We start from the raw sequence: 7,891 nt of genomic DNA on the forward strand, positions 1-7,891 counted from the left end.
GAAGCAGGAGAGGTTTTGAAAATGGGATAAGTTTTGCATCATTGCGCCTTTTTCAAGGAAATAGAGAATAGCGGGAACATTTAAATAACTTTGATTCTTGATCGGGTCATAAAAACCCACCTTCCAAAGATCTCTTCCTTCTCTTCGGGATCGAACATCAATTGCAACGATTCGATAGACGGCTCATCGGGATAGATGTAGATGAAAAAGACCCCCTCCTAGAACCAGGAAGGAAGACAAGCCAAGTGGCTATTTGGTTCAAGGTTTGTGTGAGTTAGGAGTTCGGTAAAACTCCCTAGCATGTGAATTGTGTCTTCTCGGTGATTGATAGCAGAATTTGGGGAATCAGGTTGGGATTCTAGCCATGAATTAAGTTCATTTGTGTGTTAGGTCGAGTGTGTGTTCAACTGGTATGGAAAGGTTTGTAAGACTATGGGGGTAGCCATAGCATTCACTAGCGATTAGGTAGTATAGAAAATGTTGTAAGGATGTGGGGGTAGACGTAGCATTCACTAGCAATAGATAGTGCTAGAAGTGTTGTAAGTCTGCGGGTGTAGCCGTAGCATTCACAAGGTTAGTAGATAGCATGAGCGTGTTTTTAGGACACGAAAGGGACAGTAGTACCCACTAGTTAGGGTGTAGCAGTGAGGATATGGAAATCCATGGATTGGTTTATGGGTTTCCCCAGAGGGATTAGACTTGGTTAAGCCAATGATAAGATTGTTGGAACATCATTACAATTATGAGATCAAGGAAGCAATGGATTGCTTAAGGTTGCTTGTGATGTAAGGCTACCATTGGTCATGTAGCAATCACTTTTATCTATGGATTTGGTAATGACGAGATTCGATCGGTTGGATCAGGAGGTTGTTAGAGTCGCAGTGGGATGATAACTAGTGGCAACTAGTTCTAGGGAATGATTTCGCTCGGAAGTCGTGTGAGGTAACTATATGGGAATCCTATAGCTCCACAACCGGTTCGGAACCCAATATTTTAGATGATTAGTGAATAAATTGAGACCATGGAAGTCTCGGTAGATTTTGGAAAGCAACCATGTGGCAGCATATTGCTTCAGGCAGATCAGTGTTCAGACATTTTTCGTGTTTAGGGCAGTATTGACGAATTGGGTCTTCAGGTGTATGAGAAGTATCTAGATGTTGGAACCCCCAAATATCAGAAGTTGAATAGTTAGATGAGAGACAAGAAGACTGGGTTTGACAACAACGATTGGTATGGGTGGTCTGTCAGGGAGCCAGATTATCTCAAGGCTTCAGATTTCGGATTGAGTAAATGTGATAATATTACAAGGAATTCATTTGTCTTCAGGTTTTTAAAACCCTGTTAGGGTTAGTTTTGATTGCCTTAGGAAGGCTGGGGTTATGCTAGGATTGTGGCCATACAATTCAAGTGGTCTGGAGTATAAGGAATGATAAGAAGCGATTTTGAGGACCAAATCAAATTAAGTGGGGGAGAGTTGTAACATCCCAATTAAAATAAAATAATTAAATAATAAATCTGGATCCCTGAAATGTAATTTTATTATTATTTTATACTATTATGGTCAAAAATCAAATAATAATTAGTGGGGTATTAGTTTCGAGAAGCCAAATGGCAAGATTTGAATCTACAGGGGCTAAAACTTTACTTCTATGATTTAATTTTGTTAAGATTTTTAGGAGTTAGGGGCTGTTTGGTAACATTAGGACTTAAATGGAAAGGATATTGAAATGCCGAGGGATGAATTGTAAAGCTTGGATCTAATTTGAGAAGAATAAGAGGAGAGGGACTAAATGTGTAATACATACGAATGTTGGAAGTTGGACACGGGTGGAACCCATCACCCTCTTTAGCCCATATATAAATGTTCATATTAACCTCATGCAAGCCCTAACCCTAACCTAGTTGTGTAGCCGCTACCCTCCTAACCTCTGGCTACCACCACCACCCTTTACTTCTATTTTCCGATCAGCAAAATCACCGGCGTTGCCGCTATGCTTTCTAGAACACCCATCGTCAACTGCCAATGACAACGCCCCACCAAAAACTGCCACTCGTCCTTTTCTCTTTCTCCAGCTGCCTAGTCAAGATCGGTCGCCACCATTTACTGTTGCTGCTGTTGAGTCGTACTCTGGTGGAGGCTCAACCTCCCTTCCCCACTGCAACACTCCTCTTCTATGATTTCTGCCTCCTCTTTTCAATCAATAAGATCACCGAGAAGCTGTCATGTCGTCGTCGCCGATGAAGATGAAGGTGCCGCCACCTGTCGGTTTTAGTCGAAGGGATCTAGGGTCGACAACCGTGGAGACCTTGGTGGTTCGTGGTTGTGATGAGTTTGCGTGGGTGTGTGTAGTTTTCTGTCCAGTGGGAGTTGTGATGATCCGTCATGGCATCCGACCATTGTGGCTGGTACCGATGACGAGATGACACCGTCGATTACTACCGCTGCCGCCATTCCAAGTCACCTTCACTGTTTGCCGTCGTAAGGTGGGTGATGGTGCTCATTTCTCGAGACATAAATGTGTGTGTATTGCGTGAACAGGAAGCGAAAGTGAACTACCACCACCACCGTGAGGTGGTGACTGCCACCATCTACCACCACCTGCCACCACAAGGGTGGCTGTGGTTGTTTATTATTATGTTATTTTGAGTATCTGTGTGTATTTATTGTAATATTGTTTTTAATCGTGCCGAATAATCAATAGAAAAATCCATAACCACCATCGTGAGGTGGTGGCTGCCGCCTCCTGCCACCACTAACTGTCGTGTTAGGTGGTGGTGTCCCTCGTTTTCATTTTGACTCGTTTGGGGATGCTTGGAAAAAATGGGCCCAATGAAGCCGTAATTCACCTAAAAGCCCAACCATTTGATTAATGGGCTACTATTTAAATCGGAAACCCTAATTAGGGTTTGAAAAACCCTAATGGCTTGAAACCCTAATTTTGGGATTGATCGCGTCCGCACGAGAATTAATTATTAAACCTAGAATAATAATAATAGTTAATAATCATTGGCAAATTAACCTAAGACAATATTGGACTTAATGGATTAAGTCCTTTATGGGTTAAGTAACAAACACTTAACCCTAATTGTCATTTCATGTGGGAACACTAATTTCACTTGGGCCTTGAGTTTGACCTTTCTTTTGGGCTTTGGTGATTGGACTATTAATGGACATTCAAAGAAAAAGTAAATGGACAAAATAATTGTATGGGTTTTAGGATCAGGACCATGTGAGATTCTTTGGCCTAATTTGGAAAATTGGGCCATATATGGGCCATAATTGGGCCTTTATGATTATGTGATATTGGGCCATAGGAATACCAAGAGTTTTGACTAGAACTATTAGATGGGCCTTATGGAAAGACCATGTAGAGTTCTAGGCCCAATTTGGAAAATTGGGCCATATGTTGGGCTTTAGTCCATTGTTTTACTATTGGGCCTTTGGAGTGTGAGTTGGACCTTGGGCGTGGAACACAATTATTAATTGGGTGTTGTTTGATGTTGACAGCTCGGGAATCTGTCAACCAGCAGCTGTAGTTTTATCCGTGGGACTTCTGCAGTGTGAGGTGAGTTTTCCTCACTATACTTAAGGGTCTAAGGCACTAAGGCTAGCCCTTTTGGATTGTTATCCCGATATGTTATGCTAGTATGATCTATTAGATCGGTATCATGGTAGATAGGATGATATATGCTATTATGATATGTTAGATCAGTATCTTGGTAGATAGGATGATATTATGCTGCTATGATCAGTGAGATCGGTTTATCTATATATAGACTGCTATGTGAGTATTTGTTATTTGTACACATGTTGATTGGTGGTTGAGGCTTATCTGCTTTGTGCTAAAGCCAATAGACTTGGGCATTCCAAGCTGTTGGTTGTGGGCCTGTGGTATTCCATCCTGCGGATGATTGTACCCATACTATGTTGGCATTTCAACCAGATGGTTGAGGGCCTGGGGTATTCCAGCCCGATGGTGGACTGGACCCATAGTATGTTGTTTGTGATTATATGTGTATTGTTGTGTGTATGGATATTTTGGGGGAACTCACTAAGCTTTGTGCTTATGGTTTCGGTTATTGTTTCATGTGCTTCAGATATCTCGGCAAGGCGAATGCATGACCGTACACATCCTCGTATTTGGAACTAATGGTTTCTGGGATACTCTAATATTAAACTATTTTGAAAACATTTTGTAATAACTAATGGAACTTGGATGTTTGAATTTTTTTAAAATTGCCTTGATTTTTATGGGTGTTACAAGTGGTGTGAATTATGATGACATATGCGGAATTGATAAGATCTAGTGAATCATTGTAAGAATCATGAACATAAGGAGTAAATAAATGTGGTTTAAGCTCTTATTAGATGTAGAAAGAAAATACAAAGTGGGTCTGGTACAATTGTCTCTAGTCTAACTCTCCAAATGAGCATTACATTAATGAGTGTAACTCATTCCAAATTTATAGGAAAGACAACTCATTACACAATACAAGAGAGTAAGATAAAATGGCATCCAAGAGTGACGTTTCTCCCTAACATTCTCCCTCTCAAAGTTAGGATCAGATGTCCTGGCTTCAATATCCAATGAGCTCGTGCGATTAAGACCAACTCCCACTCGAAGTAATACCGGTCTTCAAATCCGCAAATGAATACCCGAGAAGTTTCGAATACCTACTCTTCATTCTCCACATTTTATAATCAAAAAATGATTATAAAACCCACTAAGGTTGAGAAGCGCCCAAGGAATTATCTTACATAACTCTCTCTTGATATGTGCCAAAAATGAAACCGTGAAAAACTTGCATGGAAAAGAAATCACGAAAAAGTCACGAAAAATATCCAAATTGATGAAAATTTTCGACTTTTTGGATAAGAGTTGCAAGAATTTTGAAAATCCAGGTAAAAACTGCCAATAACAGAATTATATAGGGACCCGTTGCACCAAAAATAGTCTTAAATGCGAAACTTTATCCCAATTGCAAATCTAGGCATAAAGAGACAATTCACATAAACTGCAAGTGCCTGAAATGTAAATTCTTCAATTCCTCAGAATTTTTAGTCCTATTTCAAAGTTAGGTAGTTTCTACCAACATTTCGAAACTATAGGGACTAAATGTGAAAAGTTTTAATTATTCATAATGTTTTTACTTCAATGTCGAATAAGGACCTTTTCTACCATTTTATTAAAAGACCAGGGAGTCATAATGCAAATGTTTGTTTTATTCTTCACTTCGTTACCCATACCACTATTCGCTTTTCATCTAGAAGACCTCGACAATGAACCATGTATGGGTTCTCGGCAACGAAGCACGGGTCATTGATAACGAAGCATCGACAAGCCTTGAAAAATGAACCTATCGACCATGAACTCCAAGTACAGACACTTCGATTTCGATTCCACAATTAGTCAATAACGAAGACTTTGTTATCATCCTTCGAAATCAGATACCATCAACCATTTCAAATCGTCAAACCTATAAGGGATACGATTGTCAACCATTCGAAATTAACCACTTAATCTCGATATTAAGAAAAGATTCTCGATCTCAAGGCATTCTCTGTTCGATTCCAACTAATGACTGTTGACTATTGACTCCAAAATGAAATCGATTCGAACTCAATATCCAATAAAAACAATCGACATCAACTACTCCTCAGTTAAACTTTTGAAATCAATAATTGACGCATTCGATCATGTATACCAAACTTTCGAAATATTCATCCCAGATCATCTCGTTCCCAAAATTCTTCAAGAACACTGATATTGACTCCAAAAAGTCAACCCAAATCGAATTCACATGTTCGAAATTAAATTGGCTAAGATTCATTCGACATCAAGTAGTCCCAATTTGTTCGACATCAAGCTATTCAACCCTAATACCTACTTTATATGCAAATGATCAAAATTGATCCAAAGACATTCGACACCATGTTCCAGTTCCAAACTAAATTTGACCTCGATGCATTGTCGATTTGAAATCAATACCAAATCAAACCAAATACAATTTCAACCAAAAAGTTTCAATTCCAATTCCAGTTGACATTGACCGATCAATTACGAGCACACGATCAACAAATTCAGGTCAAATTCGATTATAATATCGAAAGCAAAAGCATCAATATTTCAAAATTGATTCCTAATTTCCATGTATTCAAATTTGAACATTGAATTCAATTTCTGATTTGGCATTGTAACTTCAAAAAATTCAAGAACAAAAATTTCATTTTAATATAACTAAAACACATTTGTAACTTTGTTCGCACATTGAAAAGCATTTCGAATAAAACTTTTATCAGAATTCATTCCCAAAAATCACATATTGCGGAAAAACATAGGTGTATGTGTGACATCCCCATTTTCACGGCCCGAAAAGACCAATTTTGTTTATGCTTGTTTGAAAATCAGAGTAACAATTTACATAAAAGTGTTGCGGAATTCGTTCCCAAAATAAAAACATGATAAAGATTTATCAAAGCATTTCAGTAGAAATGTATTTCATTAAAAAGACTTGGGATGTCATGTTCGATACAGATCAAAAGCAGAAACAGTACACTATAACCCTTACAACAGTTATTTACAACTATTGGCCTATAATCCAAAATCCCTCGTCATGATTCAACTATGCTCTGGGTCCACTACCTGAAATATAGAAAGCTGAGTGGGTCAGGCTTGGGAACCTGGTGAGCATATAGGGTTTTCAACCCACAAATAATAATAAATTTATTAATTTCATCAACCAACAATAAATTTATTAATTTCATCAACCAACAATAACCCTGATTACGCATTCCCGTTATCCTTTACTTTACGTCCCTAAACACCTACACCAGGGACCTAGTCTAAGGATTTAATCATCCGGATGGGCTTTACTGTTAAGGGGATTCCTCAGCCATATATGTACGTAAGGCAACCATGAGGGGGATGGAGTACACCGGTGAACATCAAGTCCACAACACCTACATGTTGCGAGCCTGCTAGTGTTCCACAGGACTGTCTAGAAAAGTCTGTGATTGTCATCCATACTCCGCTAGATGAATGGAACAACAACAACATCGAGGTCTCTCATCATTTTATCACACACCAACTATTTCATCTACCCATGTTATACCCAACATATTTGTAGATAATATATATATATATATATATATATATATATATATATATATATATATATATATTAAATTATTTTAAAACTTGTATAAAACATTCATTCAACGACTATCTTAAATAAACAATCAATATATATATACACATAGCACATATTTATATAAAATACTTCATATCTATGTGTAAGATGAAATTGACTATACGCTCACTTGATTAGACGATAATCGGGCAGCACTTCGTTTCTTAAAACGATCATTTCCAATAAAACCAGGGGCTTTAATTAAAAAACCGGGCCTGCGAGTGTTGTGCTTCGAAACCGAAAAGATAAATTTTTCCGGGTCTTCGGGCACTTTGGGGCGTGTTTAGGGTGCTGGAAATGACACAGGGGCTTCGGGGGAGGTCAAAATGATAAAAATATTGATAAAGAGGTGAAAAATGGAAAATTTCCAAAGTTACTCGGGAAGGTTCACACCTTCCTATTTATAGATGCGAGGTTCAGAGCTCCGGCCGAAGGAAGGGACACGCGGCAGCAGTAGCGAGGCTCGGACAGGGAAGGTGGTGAGACACACGTCGGATGTGAGGTCTGCACACGCGTGCGTGCTCGGAAGATGCCACCGATGCGAGGCGCGTCGGTCTCCTAGTGGACCTCGGCTTCGGACGAATCAACGGCTGACACGAAGCGTACATGGGTCATCTCGCATGCGAGGTGACGTGGCCGAACCTGAGCCATGCGAAATTCTTCGGTTTTAGCATTTTTCTCGAATTTTGTGTCCCAAAAT

Source organism: Lactuca saligna, chromosome 7 (assembly GCF_052625555.1).
Source record: "Lactuca saligna cultivar CGN05327 chromosome 7, ASM5262555v1, whole genome shotgun sequence".
Classification (NCBI taxonomy): Eukaryota; Viridiplantae; Streptophyta; class Magnoliopsida; order Asterales; family Asteraceae; genus Lactuca; species Lactuca saligna.